The sequence below is a fragment of the Tamandua tetradactyla genome, chromosome 7, assembly GCF_023851605.1.
Source record: "Tamandua tetradactyla isolate mTamTet1 chromosome 7, mTamTet1.pri, whole genome shotgun sequence".
Lineage (NCBI taxonomy): Eukaryota > Metazoa > Chordata > Mammalia > Pilosa > Myrmecophagidae > Tamandua > Tamandua tetradactyla.
Window position 1 is genome coordinate 13,544,046 of NC_135333.1, and position 17,757 is coordinate 13,561,802.

The following is a 17,757-nucleotide window of genomic DNA, read 5'->3' on the forward strand; positions in this document are numbered from 1 at the left end:
CAACCAACAGTGTTCCTGGAAACTTTGCAAGATACCCAGAGCTCTATAAAATTTTACTTTTTAAGTTTTTTTTCAGAGACTTAAAACCTTCAGATTGTTCCAGTGCCAGAGAAGTGCTGAAACCCAGAAATACCAGACTAGCCAAGAACTAGTTTCATCAGTATCACTTTGCCCCTTAATAACAATGTCCCTTTTGAGCTTTAAAACAGTTGTTGCCCAAATATCCCTTAAGATTGAGAGATAATTATCAAATGAGAAGGAAGAATTGTAACTGAGAGATCAAGATTTAAGGGACGATTTTGATTACCAAATCATTATACAGATATTCCTTTTTGCTTTTCTGGTATATTGGAGTAGACAGAGAGAAATACCTGAAATCTCTCAATTGTAATCCAACTGCCTTGAGGTCTGGTGATGGTTGCATAGCCCTTATCTTCTGCCCCTATGATTGTAAAAACTTTGTGACTGACCTTCATTTATACCCAATTATCCAGTTTTTCCACTTTGGAGCCTTGTAATCACTAAAGATAGCCCCTAATGTTTATTAATGAAGTCTTGGGTCAGTTCAGAACTAACCCACCCCAAATCCAAAGTTATCTTGATAACAGGGACTGGATCTAATTAAAGTGGGGCTGCCTGACATGTGCAGTAGCTTAGACCTTAGGCTACAAGTCGCCTATACTTAATTCCACCATTTTCTTACATATATTCTATAACTAAGTATGCAATCTATGCATGTGCCATAACTAGAGCACCTCTAATTACATCATCTGGGGTCACTGTGTTCATTATCCTAAACCCCGCTCATCTTTTTCTCCAATAAAACTATCAGAATGACTGCAGTCTGGGAAGACATATTTTGGGCCAGTAGGCCATCTGGTCTCCTACTATGTGCCTAGTAATAAACTTTTTCTCTCTTTGAAACCCCAGTATCTCAGGAATTGGTCATCGAATGCACTGGGCAAAAGAATCCATTGTCTTTGGTGGGTAATGGCTGTAACTCAAAATCTGGAAGCAACAGTAAAATGATAGATAAATTTAATTAGGTGAAAATAATTTTAAAAATCATTATTGTTGGCAAAATGGATCATAAGCAAAGTAAAAAGACAAATGCAAAACAGGGGAAAATATTTGCTACTTGTATCACAGATGAAGGGTTATAAAATAGAAAAGCTTAAAAAAAATCGCCCTCTAGAAAAAGACATATGGGCTAGAGAAGACATAATTCACATATGAAAAAACATTCAATTTTGCTCAAATTAAGAGAAATTCAAATTAAAAGTACACTGGGGTGCAGTTTTTCACCTGCTAGGAAAAAATTCAAAAGTATGGCCACATACTCTATTGGTGAGGCTGGAGGAAAAAGTTATTCTCATATACTACTGTATATAAGACATAATGATACATTTCCTATGGAGAAAAATTAGGTATCTATTGCGGCTTTTTTTTTTGCATGGGCAGACATCAGGAAAATTTGGTATCTAAAATTTAACATGTACTTTAGGCCTTTCACCCAGCAATCCTACTTCTAGGAATCAATACCAAAGATTCACTTGTTAAAAAAACAGATGAAGGACTTCTGGTAGACCAAAATAGGGTCAAAGACACTCTAGGGTGCCATTCACATGCAGAATTCTTGTACAACTAGCAAAAATTGGCAGAGCCATCTTCCTAAAAAACTCCAGTAAACAGTTAACAAGTGAGGGCTGAATCAAGAAAATGCAGCTTTAAAACCAGTAGGAGAAACTTGCTGTTTCCTCCTAGCTTTAAAACACAGCTTTAACAAAGCTGTTTTGGGCTCCTCCCCCAGCCCCTTCCCAGCATGGTGTGGAGCTGGTGTGTACGTCCATCGTGGGACTCCGACTCTGTTCAGGAAGGAGCAAAGTCATCCCTATGTGCATGCGGGGGTGCCTGCATGTGGGTGCCAGTTTATCAGGGGGCAGCCTGAAAGCCAACACAAGGACGCCTGACTCTGGCTCACCTTCCCAGAACTTGCCCTCCAGGCAGAAGCAGCTTGTAGACAGTTAAAGCAGTGTAAATTTAAGTGGCCTGGGAAGAAGGATTACCAGCTTTAAGACACATAATAGGTCACCCAGTAGTGGGGGAAGTGTATCTCATTCCAATCCCTGTAAATAAGAGAATTCCTAAGGCCGTGAGGCAGAGGCAGGCTCACAAAAGACAGTGCTTCACTTCCACCTCAGGCTGATCTTCCTGACAGGAGGATTAAACTCTAAAGGAGAGCACCAACCAAGACAGAGCCAATTTGCAAAGACCATGAAAGGTGTTTTTTGTGTTGGTTTGATTGTTTTTTTGTTAGCTCCAGGCATTCAAAGAAAAGTGTCATATCACTAGCTGGATATAAACTTAAGGAACACACAGCTCAGGGACTAAATCCCAGACTTAACACTTTAAAATATGAAAATGTACAGAGTGCAAAAAAAAACTCCAAGACAAATTTAAAAAAAAAAACAAGAAATGATGGCCCATCCAAAGGAACAAGATAAAAATCCAGAAACCATCACCAAAAAAAGACCAGATTTTGAACATACTGGACAAAGACTTCTTCAAAAAAATTTTTTTTTGATAAATATTTTAGCATTTACTTTCAAATTTTGGATTATTTGACAATGTCCCCCAAATCATATTAAAACAGACATTAAAAACCTATGATCTAAACTCTTTATAAGTACATAATGATATTACAATTTGGACAATTTGGAACAAGATACAGGTTTGTAAAAGAGAAGAGTCCTATCCTCTGGTCACACCGTATCACACAAAATATTTACCTTTAACTGTTTTAAATGTTGGGGTGGGGGGAACCAAAATGAGTCTCCAATAATGAGCAGTAATGAGTATAAAATAAAACATGCAATCATAAAAAGGTTCTGAAAATTAAATACAAGTAGAACCTTAGCTTTAGATCATTAATCTTTTCATGTCAATAAAATTAAAATTATACTGTCCCAGATTTCTAGTCCCTTTACTAAAGCTTAAAATCAGAGGTTTCATCATAATATGTTACTATGGTTTCAATTTTATTTAGGAAGAGAAACACCCGTAGGTCTATTATTATAACTAATGTCATACTTGCTTTATTTTATATTATAAAGAAGATTGATGCACTTCAAAATGCACTTTCATTTCAAAAACACAAACTAAAACAGATATTCAAAATCTTTATTGTTTCATCATCAAGAGCTTTCTTTCCATAGAAGAATGGCAATGCTGTATCAGTGGATATTGTATGGAAAAGTCACACCTCAAGTTACTAGCCCTGAAATCAGAGACCACACTATGTGTGCAAGACCAAAGACACAATGCTGCCAATGCAATCGGTACACAGAAAGAATATATAGCTGTGGCCAAGAGAAGAAATAGCAGCAGTGCACTGCGCTGACAATCTGGAAGCACAGAAAATGGGGAAAGACCAGAGAATGCACTTTCAGCAAAAACAAACTGAGTATATCACAGGCAGAGTTGTCACCATCTGCCTAATTTATGGATGCCTGTACCTTCCCCTTTCAGTAGGACCATGATTCCAAATCATTATAACACTGCAAGCCATTAAGCTTAATGTGTAAATAGTAAAGCCCCATGCACACATTTCATCCTGCTTCCTATTTCATGGCTCAAAGTAGCAACCTAGGTTAGGCAATAAATCCTGTGGCTTAAGGCATCTTGAGTAAAAAAGCAGAACAAAGCCAAATTTGTTCCCATTTTCTTGAGGAATAAACTTTTTCTAAAACAACAAAAGATACTGTCACATTTGATTATTCATTTTGTTTAAAAGAAAAATAATCTTTGTGTAAGTATACTGAATAAACATACAAATGTTCTTAACAAAATGCTGTCAGACCAACTGGAACATTTTCATAACCAGCTTCTGAAAACAGTACTGATAACTGTGAGATGCAAATGATCACAATTTGATCATGCCTGATATTATTGGTCAGGTTTGTGTCCGAAGCTTCTATACAGCTGGGTTTGGCTATTTTGCATTAACTTATCCAAAAAATACCTTATACAAGGAAACAACAGATCCATCATGACAAAATCAAAATCAAAACAGCTGAGAGGTATACAGGAAACTTGTCTCAAATATTCTAAAATTACATATGATACAACTTAGAGAATAAGAATTAAAATTTTCATGATCTAAATGTTAAATTACTAATGCATGAATTATCTGCAAGACTAAAAGGCCACTTTTTAATCATGCCAGTGCCTTGTGGGGGTGGGGCAGTCAATGCACAGGACAGCAATTATTCTCTATCTGCATTCAACCCTTCTAAGTTCAAGTGCATCACACTATATGAAAAATTATTTTATCAAATACACAATGTATAAAATCAGCTAAAAGGAGGAAGTAGAGGAAGATTTATTCTGTACATGTGATGCAAACACACAACTTTCCCTCATCAGTAGTTCCATGTATATCCATTTCACCCGGGCAAAACATGAAGGGCTGATAGAAGAGTAGACATTTCACTTATAAATAGAAACAGGATTTTTAAAATGAAATTTCAATATAGTTTCTTTCCATAATGCAACTCACTCTTTTCACTTTACAATAAACATAAACTAAAACTGTATCTCAAACACCCATTTTCACATGCTTACCTTAAAGCTGAACAATACATTCTTCTAACAATTGAGAAGAAAAGCACTCTTTTGTAGCAATTTCACAAGATAACTTTAAAATTCACTAAACACCTGCCTTTGGGGAAGATCAAGCAACCCTTCTGGAGAACATAGGCATTAATACTGGGCCCCTCGAAGGTACAAAGCAGATATATTTGCATTTGGTGTATAACCTGTAAGGTAGGCCAACAGTCTGCATGTTTGCATAAAATTGGGAGTGATGCCACCCCGAACAAATGAAACTTATCTTTATAGTTTTTTGTAATAATGGAGGTTAAACAATTTTAAGGAAAAAAAAAGTACTATATACCAGCAGAATTCTGAATTCCTAACCATTGCAAATGGATACTAAATTTAAAAACATTTAACACTGCATACTGATTAAAAAAAAAAACTGAACAGGAAAAAACATAAATATTTAAATTCAGCAGGACACCACAAAAAAAAAAGCATACTGTACAGAAGTGTGAAATCAGTCAAGCTCTTCCAAAAGAAAACAACCTTTTAATCCTTCAGCAAATCTCTGTGAAAACAGCACGTTTAAAAGGGAAAAGGGAGAACCTAGATCACCCCCAAGAGGCTTGCTATACCATTCAGCACTAGTGCCCAATCTCCCGCTTGCATGGATGGCTAACAAATGACAAGAACTCCATTTTATGACCGTTCAGTAATTTCTTTTTACCACCGCTACCAGCTGAGGTCATCACTGCTTCCAAAAACCAAGAGAAGTTGCAAAGAGGACTGTGTTTCTCATAAGCACATGCCTACTCAATCAGATGTGCTCTGGCAAATACAACACAGAGCCCAAAACCTGAGACAATAATAATGCTTTTGTAAGAAATGCGGCAAGCTCCTTACAAGCATTACTCATATCATCTGTATCATCCACACACCATCTTGTTATCAGTATAGAATAGGTGAAAGGATGTAAAAAAAAAAAAAAATAGAACAAAGAAGGGCCAGTATTGGTTGTAGATCCGAAGGGTACATCCAAGCAGCAAAAATATCAGCCCAATTGTTCCCCCAAAGGACAAACTAATCAAAGCTTCAATGCCCGCCATGGATGTCGTTCCTGGCTCCAGGCCGTGGCGGTGCCAGTGGCAGCTGGGAGACCTGAAACACGTGATGGCAGGAGACAACACCCATAAGTGTACCCAAAGACTTTTTTTTTTTAAACTTTATTTCAAAATACTTTCAACTTACAGAACAGCTGAAAGAATAATGCAAACCCTACGCAGAGAGCTCCAGCATCTCCCTAGCCCCACACATACCCAGATCAACCAATTTTAACACTCTGGCAGATTCCACACAAAGACATTTTTTTAAAAAACCTTCAACATGCTTAAGGAGATAAAGGAAAACATGAAAAAAGAACTAATGACTATCAGGAAAATGATGAATGAACAATATAGGAATCTCAATGTAGAAACTGAAATTTTTAAAAGGAATCAAACTGAAGCATGGTTGCTGAAGGCGATGATAACTGCAAAAAGTACCCTAAAGGGTTTCGACAGCAGATTGGAGCTAGCAGAAGAAGAACTAGTGAATTCGAAGACAAGTCCATTGAAGTGATTCAAATGGAGGAGCAGAAAGAAAAAGAATGAAAAAAACTGAAATGGGAGTGCAAGGGTAGTTCAGTGGTAGAATTCTTGTCTGGCATGCAGGCGATAGGTTCAGTTCCTAGCTGTGCACCTCCTCCCCACCCCACCCTCCAAAAAAAAATTCAACAAATGGTGCTGCAATAACAGGATAGTCACATGGAAAAAGAATGAAATGTAACTCCCACCACACAGCATACAAAAAAAAAAAAAACTGAACAGAGCCCAACAGACCTGTTGGGCACAGCAAAAGAAAAGACATATAGACCAATGGAATTAAACTGAGAATCCAGAAATAAACTCTCATACCAGTGGCCAACTGATTATTAACAAGAGTGACAAATCCACTTAATGAGGAAAGAATAGCCTCTTCAACAAAAGATGGTGGGAAAACTGGATATCTGTATGCAAAAGAATGAAGGTGGAACCTGTATCTCACACCGCAAAAATTAACTCACAATGAGCCAAAGAACTAAATTAAGAACCAGAACTATAAAACTCCTAGGAGAAAGGCACTTACAAGAACTTGTATTAGGCAATGGTTTCTCAGATTTTATACTGAAAGCACACAAAAAAAGAGAAAAACAGTTAATTGGGACTTTATCAAAATGAAAAACTTTTCTGCCTCAAAGGACTTCATCACAAAATTTAAAAAATGAGAGAAAATATTTGGAAACCTCATATCTGATAAGGGCATAATATCCAGAATACATAAAGAAATCCTACGGCTCAATGATAGACAAACAATGCACTTTAAAAATGGACAAAACACTTGAGTAAACATTTCTCCAAAGAAGATACACAAATAACCAATAAGCACATGAATGATGAAAAGATGCTCAACATCATTAGCCATTAAGAAAATGCAAATCAAACCCACAAGATATCATTTCACCCACTACTACGGCTACTATTAAAAAAAATAGAAATTAATAATTGTTGTTGAGGATGTGGAGAAACAGGAACCTCTATTCATTGTAGGTGGAAAGTAAAATGAATGCAGCCACTGTGAAAAACAGTTCCTCAGAAGTTACGTTTAGAATTACCATGACTTGGCAATCTAGGTAAAACCCACAGGAACTCCAACTGATATTTGCTCACCGATGTTCATAATAGCATTATTCATAACTGCCAAAAGATAGAAGCAGCCCAAGTGTCAACAGGTGAATGGATAAATAATACGTGCTATAGACACACAATGAAATATTATTAAGCTATAAAAAGGAATGAAGTTTTGATGCACGTAGCAACACAGACCAACCTTGACATCATGTTGAGTAAAATAAGCCAGACACAAAAGGACAGATATTGTGTATCTCACTGATATGAAATAATCAAAATAAGAAAATTCATAGTCAGAAACTAGAATATAGGTAACCAAGTCTAGGTAGGGGTATGGAACGGGGAGTAAATGCTTAGTTGGTATCAAGTTTCATTTATGGTGATGGAAAAGTTTTGATAAAGGATGGTGGTGACGGTAGCAAAATATTATGGATGTAATTTATGCCTCGGAATTGTGTATTTGAATGTCGTTAAAAGGGAAAATTTTGGTTGAATGTTACTAGAAAGACATATTCTAGCTATTCTAGAATATATACCACAAACTGTACAACATAAACTGTACAAACAAGATTTCACAACACAGTGAACCCTAATGCAAACCATGGACTACTGTTAATAGTGTAATTATAATAATATTGTTTTATCAATTGTAAGAAAATTACCACACTAATACCAAGTGTTAATAATAAGGAAAACTCTGTGTGTGAAGAGGGGATATATGGGAACTCTGTATTTTTTTGTATGATTTTATTATATAGTTATAAACCCACAACTTCTCAAAAAAGCACTCAAATAAAAATATGAATAGATGAATGCACTGGAGTCTGTGTAACAACAAAAGAGTAGAAACAACTCACCACAGAACTAGTTGATTCAACTATGGCACGTTCACACAATGGCTGTTACCAACCCCTTAATCAAAATTATCCACCATTCATTCACTGATCCCCCACACCCCATTCAACAACAGGAAATCACAAAAAGAGGAATGAAGAACTAAATAATGGAAGAATAAACCAGGAAGTTAAAAAACAAGTTACCTAGGATGGAGTGGTCAGGGATAGAAGCTAGACTTCCAGGAAAGTACCTTGTTTATTGGATTTCACTTTGGATCCACGTAAATATTTTACATAATTATTAATCAAAACTAATTTGGGTGATGGTAGCACAACATTGTGAACACAATTTACAGCACTGAAGCAGATATCTGAATGTCGTTAAAAGGGGGAAATGTTAGGTTGTATATATGGTATTAGAATTTTAAAAGTCCATGAAACTACACAACACAGTGAACGCTAAGGTAAACCATGGACTATAGCTCATAGAATGAGTATAAGAGTGTGCATTCATAAAAAATAAATAAATTTTAAAAGCAGTGCCTATCTGATTCCCAGTGCCTGCCCATGTAAACAAACAAACAAAAAGCAATGCCTAAAAAATTAATAAAAACCAAAACAAATGAACCTGAAATGTATAAATACTTGCATAACGACACTAAGAACTAATTATTCCAAATGATGTTTAAAACACTGTTTTGTCTGCTCTGTGTACCCACAGAGGGATATATCCTAAGCACAAAAAGCACTGCAACTCTTAAGCTTTCAGGAATTGTAAACTATCAGTGGAGGCATTGGTGATCTTTTCTGAGATTGTTTTGGGTGTGCTTATGGGGCACAGCAAACAAGGATTCAAGTAATATTCTAAATCTATCATTATCAGTGTTCTTTGAGACCTGGGAGAGAGACAATAGAAAATACTAAGAAAAGAGCCATAGTCTTGAATTTGACCTGAAAATATTTTATCTCTAAAAAGGACAAAAAAAAAAAAAAAAAGAGTGCACCTTTAGACTCCCTGAGCCCGTCTGTCTTTCTTTCTTTCTTTCTTCCCTTTCTTTCTTTCTCTCATCATTCCTTAATATCCTTCGAGCTCCGTTTCATAGGAAGCAACGAGAGAGAGAGAGATTCCTAACCTTGTCCAGTTTAAAGGCCTCAAACCAATATCAAACCAGTAGCAATGAATTCCTCAAGTATAGAGAAAGTGGTCTTCAAATATTATTTCCCATTAAAAGGAATTGGAGCCCCTTAGAAATGGTTGATTCCAAGTTTAGGACAGGAAATATAGAAGATCTGAAACATTTTTCCATTCCAGATAGCAAGGAAGTTATCAAACATTACATTATAATGGCAAAAGGACTCAGTAAATTACTTGAAGAGGCACTCACTGACCAAAGACGGGAAATAACTGCAGTGGACTGAAATGAATTTAAATATGTTTAAATCTATGACCAAAGACGGGAAATAACTGCAGTGGATTGAAATGAATTTAAATATGTTTAAATCTATGAGCTCATAATGACACTAACAAATGGTAATGCAAACTGGCCATCCTTGGAGAATGTTCACGAACCAACAAATCATTTTGAAAACTGATTAATAAAGATAAATAGTAAAACATTTTCCCTACCTTTCATACCAAACTATGGCTGGAAGGTGAAGGCAAGTTTTTCATCATAGAAAGATATTCTCCTTATTATGACAAATAAATATAGAACAAATGACTATTTTGTAACCACTAATGAATTAATGAATCTGGATAGGCAGGCTTCGAAGGCTGCAACATCACACAAAAAATGAGACTATCAGATCCATTGTGTTTTCATGATGCAAGAGCACGCCACTATTTATGAAATACTCTTGCTGGGGGAAAGGAAAACAAACCTGAATATAAATTAAGCCTCTAAGACCAATTGCTAATTCATAGGAAAGATGAAGATAAAGGAACACATTAAATGACACTACAAAGATGAAATGATCAAAATCCAGACTGTAGAACATCCCACAGGACAAATGGCCTATTGTCTTGAGCAAATAAATTGTAGGAGAAATTTAAAAAATGATGGAAGGGAGCTTATACATTAAAAGATTTGAGACATTTAGATCAAATGTAATATGTGGGCTTTATTTGTATCCTGATTTTTAAAAACGTAAAAGAAAAAAATCTGACACATGACAACTGTAAATTTGAACACATTAAAAATTTAGTGATATTGATAAATTATTGTTAGTTGTTCCTTAAGTGTGATATTGAATTACAGCTATGCTTTCTAATCAATCTTTATCTGTTACTGGAATATTTATTGACTAAGTAATAAGTTGTGTGGGATTTGCTCCAAAATAATATGGGGAGGCACTGGTGGGGGTATAAATGAAATGACGTTGGCCTCAAATTTATAAATTTTAAAGTTGCATTATGGGTACATGGAAGTTTCATTAATTTTGGTATATGTTTGAAGTTTTCTACATGAAAAGTTTAAAATGAAAAGAAAAGAGTGCTACCACTGATGGTGGTACTGCTCTATTCTATTGGTAGGCGAGAAAGTAACATCATAAATAAAACAAGTAAATAAAATATATATTTCAAATGGTTAAAAGTGCAACTTGAGAAGGGAAGTTGAGGATTCAAAAACTGGACAAACAAAGCAAAAACCAGAAGAGCAGACACAAGGAGAGAGATGTTACCATACAACAGGAGGCAGAGATGCAAGCCAAGGACTCCCAAGGATTGAGGCAAGCCAACCTCAGAATGCTGCAAGCTTCAGGAAGAAAGTATAGTACTGGCAATACTTTAATTTTGGACTTCCAGCCTCTGAAATTGCGAGAAAATAAATTCCTATTCAACCACTGTGTGGTATTTGTCATAGCAGTCTGGCAAACTAGACAAGATCAAAGGACACAAAAGTCATGGGTGCATGACTTGTAGTCACAGGCTGTCCCAGAAATATATCCATTTTATGGTGAAAGTTGGCTGGGATCCTGAATTTTATCATGGGCAGGCAGGAATATAGGACTCTGCTGGCCCAAGTTACAATTACTTCATCAGCGCTTTAAAAATATTTTTACATTACAAATCCAGCATTCCTGTCTCAATTCACATGACTGTATTAGAGTCAGATTATATTAGCCAGCTTTTTATCCAAGGCTTATATGCTTCAACTATTTGTTCATTAAAAGTGGCATTTGCTTCGGGAGCCCCAGACCCAAAAAAACCACAACTGATAAACTGGTTCTTAGAGAACTCTTCAGTTAACTTATCACATGAAGGGCTCATGCTCAGTCTATAGGACTGTATTAGTTCGCTAAAGCTGCTGGAAGGCAATATATCAGAAATGCAACAGCTTTTATAAAGGAAATTTAATCATTCCTTTTTTTTTTTTAGTTTTTTTTTTTTTTACAGCTATAAGTTTGCAGTGCTAAAGCCATTGATATTCCTAACTAAGGCATTCAGAGAAAGATACCTTAGCTCAAGGAAGGGCGATCTGGGAAGGCATGTGGCTGGTGGTCCTTGTCCCCAGTTTCATTGCCCCAGCTTCTGAAGCCAGTGGTTTCCTCTCTAAGCATCTGTGGGCCTTCACTTAGCTCCTCTAAGACACAACTCCCGGTTCTGGCTTGCACAGCATCTTATGGGAAGGCACATGGCGACGTCTGCTGGGTTTGGCCCAGGGATAGCAAATATGCTCAAGACCTACCCTGAATGGTCAGAACCACAATTCCATCTAACCAAAAGTCCACACCCACAACTGGGCATGCCATAGCTTCATGAAAGTAATCTCACTAAAAAGCCACACCCACAACTGAGAGTGCCACATCTCTGTGGAGATAACCTAATCAAAGGGCTTTTGCCCTACAATACTGAATCAGGATTGAAGGACATGGCTTTTCTGGGGTACACAACAGCTTCAAACAAGCACAAGGATCTTTCAGCACTTCTACCACGCTTTCAAATAAAATCTTGTATCGAGAACTTACAATGAGCCAGGCACAGTTCCAAATAGTTTGGGTGTATGACCTCATTAATACTCACAAAATCTTTACATGATGGATACATGACACAGATGAAAAAAATGAGACCAAAAAGAGTAAGTTACTCGCCTAAGGCCCCCATAATAACTAAGTAGCAGTTTCAGGATTAGAACTCAGGCAGTCTGACTCCAGAGTCCATGTTCTTAGCCAACATATTACATTTCTTGCTGGGAATGGTTTCTTGTGATAAAAATGAGAACTAAATATTCAGCACTTCATACTTACAGTCCCTATTTCTATAACCAGGCTACCTAATCCTGAAGTTATACAATTTCATATTCATGTATTATTATTTACCTGTCTTTTTGGATACTGTCTTTGAGCATATACATCTTAATAATACCACCAAAAAGTATTCTTCTGCATCCACTTCTCTAGATGCAATCTGATGGAAACTTTGATGCCTTTTCTAACTTCTCCAACATGGTTAGAACAATTTCAGCATTGGAAGGATTGATATATACAGATGGAATCCTCCAATTTTCCCATCTTTCAACGTCTGCATTCCTGGATGCATTAATTACCCCATACTCATCTCAGGCTTGCATCTCCCAGTCAATGCTTCCCAAACTTCCGTACCAAATTGACCCTGGTGATCTGAGAAGATAGTCTGACATGGATCATCAGAAATTAAAGTTACCATTTTTAGTACTTTGTCTCTTTTTTTTTTGCATGGGCAGGCACCGGGAATCGAACCCAGGTCTCCTGCATGGCATGCGAGAACTCTGCCTGCTGAGCCACCGTGGCCTGCCCAGTATTTTGTCTTTTAAGAAAAGCATCAATATTTTGCTTTCCATAATTTATTCCTAGTTATTTTGGTATAAAATGATATTTTATAATACTTAATTTTAAGCTTAGTAAGCTCTTCACTGTACCACAAGTACCTAGGCATGTCCCAAAAATTTACTGTAAAAGTAAATAGACAGTTGATGCCTCAGGCTGCAGGTTGGGTTTAGTCCCATTGATAAGCATCTTCTTATTCAGGAACTTACGTTGATTATCTCCATGGAGATGTGACAGGCCCAATTATGGGTATAGCCTTTTGATTAGATGGAGATGTGACTCCACTCATTCTAGCTGGGTCTTGATTAGATTACTAGAGTCTTAAAGAGGAAACATTTTGGAGAAACCTTAGAAATGACAGGAGCTGACAGAAATGACAGAAGCCTCAAAGCCAACAGAAACTTCACAGCAGAGCTGACATGGATGTGGACACATGGAGAACAGAGAAGCAGACGTTTGGAGATGACTGGAGCCCAGCAGACATTGCCATGAAATGCTAAGCAAGCCAGAACCTGGAGAGAGCCAGGGGAAGCCAAGAGATGAAAGCCAGCCCTAGAAAAGCAAAGTGAGGAACCCCCACTGGAACTGAAGCTGAAGGCAACATAGCCTAGGAGCAAGGGACCAGCAGGTGCTAGCCACGTGACTACCCAGCTGACAGCAGCATTCCTGACCCATCATCAGCCTTTCTTGAGTGAAGGTAACCTCTTGTTGGTGCCTTGACTTGGGTACTTTCACTTCCTTAGAACTGTAAGCTTGACACTTATTAAATTCCCCTTTATAAAAGCCATTCCAGTTCTGGTATATCACATTCCAGCAGCTTGCAAACTAACGCACCATTCATGTTCCATTTGCCAGAGCAAATCACATAGCCAAGCCTGACCAACGGAATACAGAAGTTTCTAGGTCAGGGAGTAAACAGATGTGCGCGTGACTACAATCCATGACAGTACTAGCTATCTGTAAACTAAAGAGTACAGGACTTCAAGATGCTTTGGGTGGAGAGGCAGAAGACAATGGTCTGGCAGATAGTTTCAAAGATTAAACCCTAATAAAGATTTCGTTTTACTCAATTAGAAGTTTTCCTCAAATATTGTTTGTATGTTATTTTATTGTTGATGCTGTTCTTGAAAAATTTAAATATATTTTGAGTGTATTAGAGGAGCTCAGGTTTAAAGAAAGCAAAATAAATCTTATGATCAAAGAAAAAATATTTATGAAATGCAAATATTGTCTTCTACTGCAAGTGTTTCAACATTTTAGAGTTTGTGGATAAACTAAAAGAAGTAGGGCATATCCCATCATGTTTTTAAAAGTACAGTAAAATTCAACTGAAGAGAAGAGAAGCAATATAACTTTCTCAAAAAAATTCACTATCCTATTCTCAGATCAAATTCTAATTTAGGTAGGTTCTAAAAGGCCCTTATTTTTCTGTCTGTTTCCTAGATATTCTTATGAGCAAGCCTGTCCCTTTTTGCTAGAGACATTTAATTTTTATACAAGGCACTAGTTATGTCCCAGATAAATGCAAATCACTAAATATATATGTACTGCTCCTGATATATTTACCATAGGGAGGGAAAGGAGGATGGGGAAAGCAGGCACAGAAAGAGAACATCTGCTGTAAAGCAAACTGCCAAATTCATTGCAAGAAGTGTTTGGTTGGTACATCCCATTTATCAGAAAGCTGCCTCCTGCACTGCTCCAGCTTTCTGGTTCATCTTCCTGGAATGGAGGAGAAAATCTGTAGCTCTCAACACCATATGAATTACTCTGAAAGACATTTTTATTTATAAAGTGGATAGTACAACAAATGCAAAAATAAATTTCACAGTAATAGCAGTGTACTTTCAATCTATATTTATAGCATTATATAAATATAGAAACCACGTAACATTATAAATATTATACATAATAGCATCTAAATTGCAACTACTGCACTTCACTAGATAACAGTGGAATTAATATAGGAAAAATGGAGTTCAATTTTTTTCCACATTACTACACACTCTTGGGAATTTATTGCAATGCAGAATAACAGTAGAATCTGGACACAGCATCTACAAAACAGGACTGAGACAGTCTTTTGGCTACAATGTGACTACAGAAACTCTAAACATAAAAAAGTTCTACAGTTTCTGTTTTAAGCACTCAAAGGAGAAGCAAAAACTGAAGTTCTTACTCACAATGAGGTGACAATCTAGGCAAGTAAGATAAAGCATATTTCAAAACAATTAGTAACCGAAATTATCTGTGAAATACTAAATTTTACAGCACAGCACTTCAAAATTAAGCAGAAAAATAAGGAGTGGTTGTGCACCACAGACAACAAGAGCAAATTTGTCAGAGAAAAATGGGAGATTATGTCCTAGAAGAGGTAAGGTACGCTAACCTTGAAGAGGAAATGTGTATACACACACAGTTGTGTGTATCTCCCATTCACAATCCTCCATGTGTTTTTCCCTTCATCATTCTGATGAAGAGAAGCACCTTGGAAGCCACATGTTGAAGGAGACAGAGCAACGAGATGGAAGGAGCCTGGATCCTTGAATTATGACTCAGTCGAAATACTTGCCAATCAGGAACACTCTCTTAGAGCAAGAAATAAATACCTATATTAACTCACAGAAATTTTGAGTTTTATCTGTTACAACAGCTAGAAATACCCTGATTCATACATAATTACAAACTATAATTCTTGCTATTTAGTTAATGAATTCATTCATTTGGGGACCAAAATTCTCAAGGATACAAATGAAAGTTTCCAGAGTTTACTACCCATATTAACAGTGTTATTACTAATAAATTATTAACATTCTCCAATAATACTGTTATCTTATACCTTTCCTTTTATTTCCACAAAGAGGAAGCATCAGGTTTTCTAAGCATATCCCAACTATCTTGTCATGTGTTAACAAGCATAGAAATCTTGTAAAAAGTTCATTCCACAGTGATCAAATAATTACTTTCCTATGGTTAACCAGAGGAAAAATGAAAAGCACAACAGTGGCAGACTGGCAACACCAAAGGTTTTCTAGTTGATCCTAATACTCTTGACTCCAGCAGGTCTTAAGCTCTTAGTAGTTTACACAGTAGAAACTCAGCCAACCCATATGGAAAGCTAATTGCTTCCTTTTTCATTTATTTATTCTTAGACCAGTCTGTGCATCATTTTGAGCAGACTGATGATTAGCTGACAAAATTATTTCCTCTTGCTTCCTAGAACCAACATACAGCAGAGAGCCTTTGAAAAATGGCTTTAACGGCCACTGCACATCAGACACGAACACCTGCATGAAAATCAGTTGTCTTTGTTCTCGTTCTTTCCCACATTGTAATGGGTAGATCTAATGAACATGTTTTCCTCAATGTTCTTGGTAAATACTGTTTCTCCAGTCTTAAATAGCAAAAATTAGAGGACCGATAGTAAAGACGGGAGAACCAGGGAGGGAAAAAAATTTCAATCAGATTGAAACGGGAATTCTCATATGAACTTCCTTAGAGCTAACATGGTACAAGCTTTACCTAGAAAAACTTCCGCAAACTTCCAAATATCCTTGTGCTATTTTGCTATCAGCTTATTGTCTCCATTTTATGCAGACACCCTGAATTCTAACAGACAGGAGAGTAGGTTGCCACCAAATCCTCCTCCAAGAAACAACTATTTTAGAATCTTTGATACAGCAGGCATTTAAAATAAATGAAAATGCACTCTACTGAAATCTGGTGGATGACAGAAAGGAAAGCCAAAATCGCTTCCTAGTTTGCCTTCTACAGACTTGGCTTATAAACCAATTGCAGAATCTCACAGTTTGGTTCTATATGAGGAAATATTTACTCTCTGGCTAGAAAAATAGCTCAATGAGTCTTTCAATATTTATTCTAAGACAAAAATTATTTTACTAGGTACGGAGTTATCACTGAACAGTGGTTGGAACAGAGATGGGCCCTACAGGCCTAGTTTTACAAATCCCTTAAAAGCTGGTTAACCAGGCCAGTCTCCTACCTGTGCAAAATGTCAGGTAATCTTTTAAATAGCATATGGCCTCAATTAATTCATTTCTCAGCTGTAGGTTCTCTATTCATCAAACATCACATTTAACATCTGCAACTGCTCTATCCATACCCCAAAGCTTTCTATCCTATATTTTTCTCAGTCTTTATAGTCTCATATTGTGGGTCTATCCTGAGAAAAATAAATGGAATAAACATTATTTTTGTTTTTTGTTTGTTTGTTTGTTTTTTGGGGGGGTTACATGATCCGGGAATTGAACCTGGATTTCCAACATGGAAGGCAAGTATTCTACCACTGAACCACCCATACACCCATAAGCTTTTAATTGTACTAATTTTATTATTATAAGAAGCAGGAAGGGAAGAAGAAACATGGAGATAAAATATTACTCTGGTAAAACAGATAAGAGACATGTTTAAGAAATTTAACATTCTTAACATTCTTAAATGTTAAAAGAAATGACAAATTTTCCATTTGGGCTAAGATCACTGGACATACTCCTCTGTGATGGATATCGAGGCTACCAGAGAAAGGTTCTCAGCTCCTGTCTCAGGTATAGTCAGTCACCTTCCTCTGGGATGGATGTGTCCTGCCAAGCTAGATAAAATTTCGTGGTACATTCAAGTCTTACAATCTCATGGTTCATGAACAGCAAGCTAGGGTTCAAAGATGAATGGCCACAAAAAAAGTCATGAGATGTCACAAATCATATTAAAATAAAAACAAGAACTTGATCTTGAAAAAGTTCTTCACAGCCAAACAGAATTTCCTTTGATGTTGATCCAACTTTCAAGTTTGC

At 36.6% G+C, this 17,757-nt stretch overlaps 1 protein-coding gene and 1 pseudogene across 4 annotated transcripts in view; both read right to left on the reverse strand.

The window, feature by feature from the left end:
- PLD5 (phospholipase D family member 5) overlaps window positions 1–17,757 on the reverse strand; it is a 453,172-nt gene that overhangs the window by 316,661 nt on the left and 118,754 nt on the right. The gene's annotated exons all lie outside the window — the stretch shown is intronic.
- Window positions 5,323–5,720, reverse strand: LOC143689494 (leptin receptor overlapping transcript-like 1 pseudogene; annotated as a pseudogene).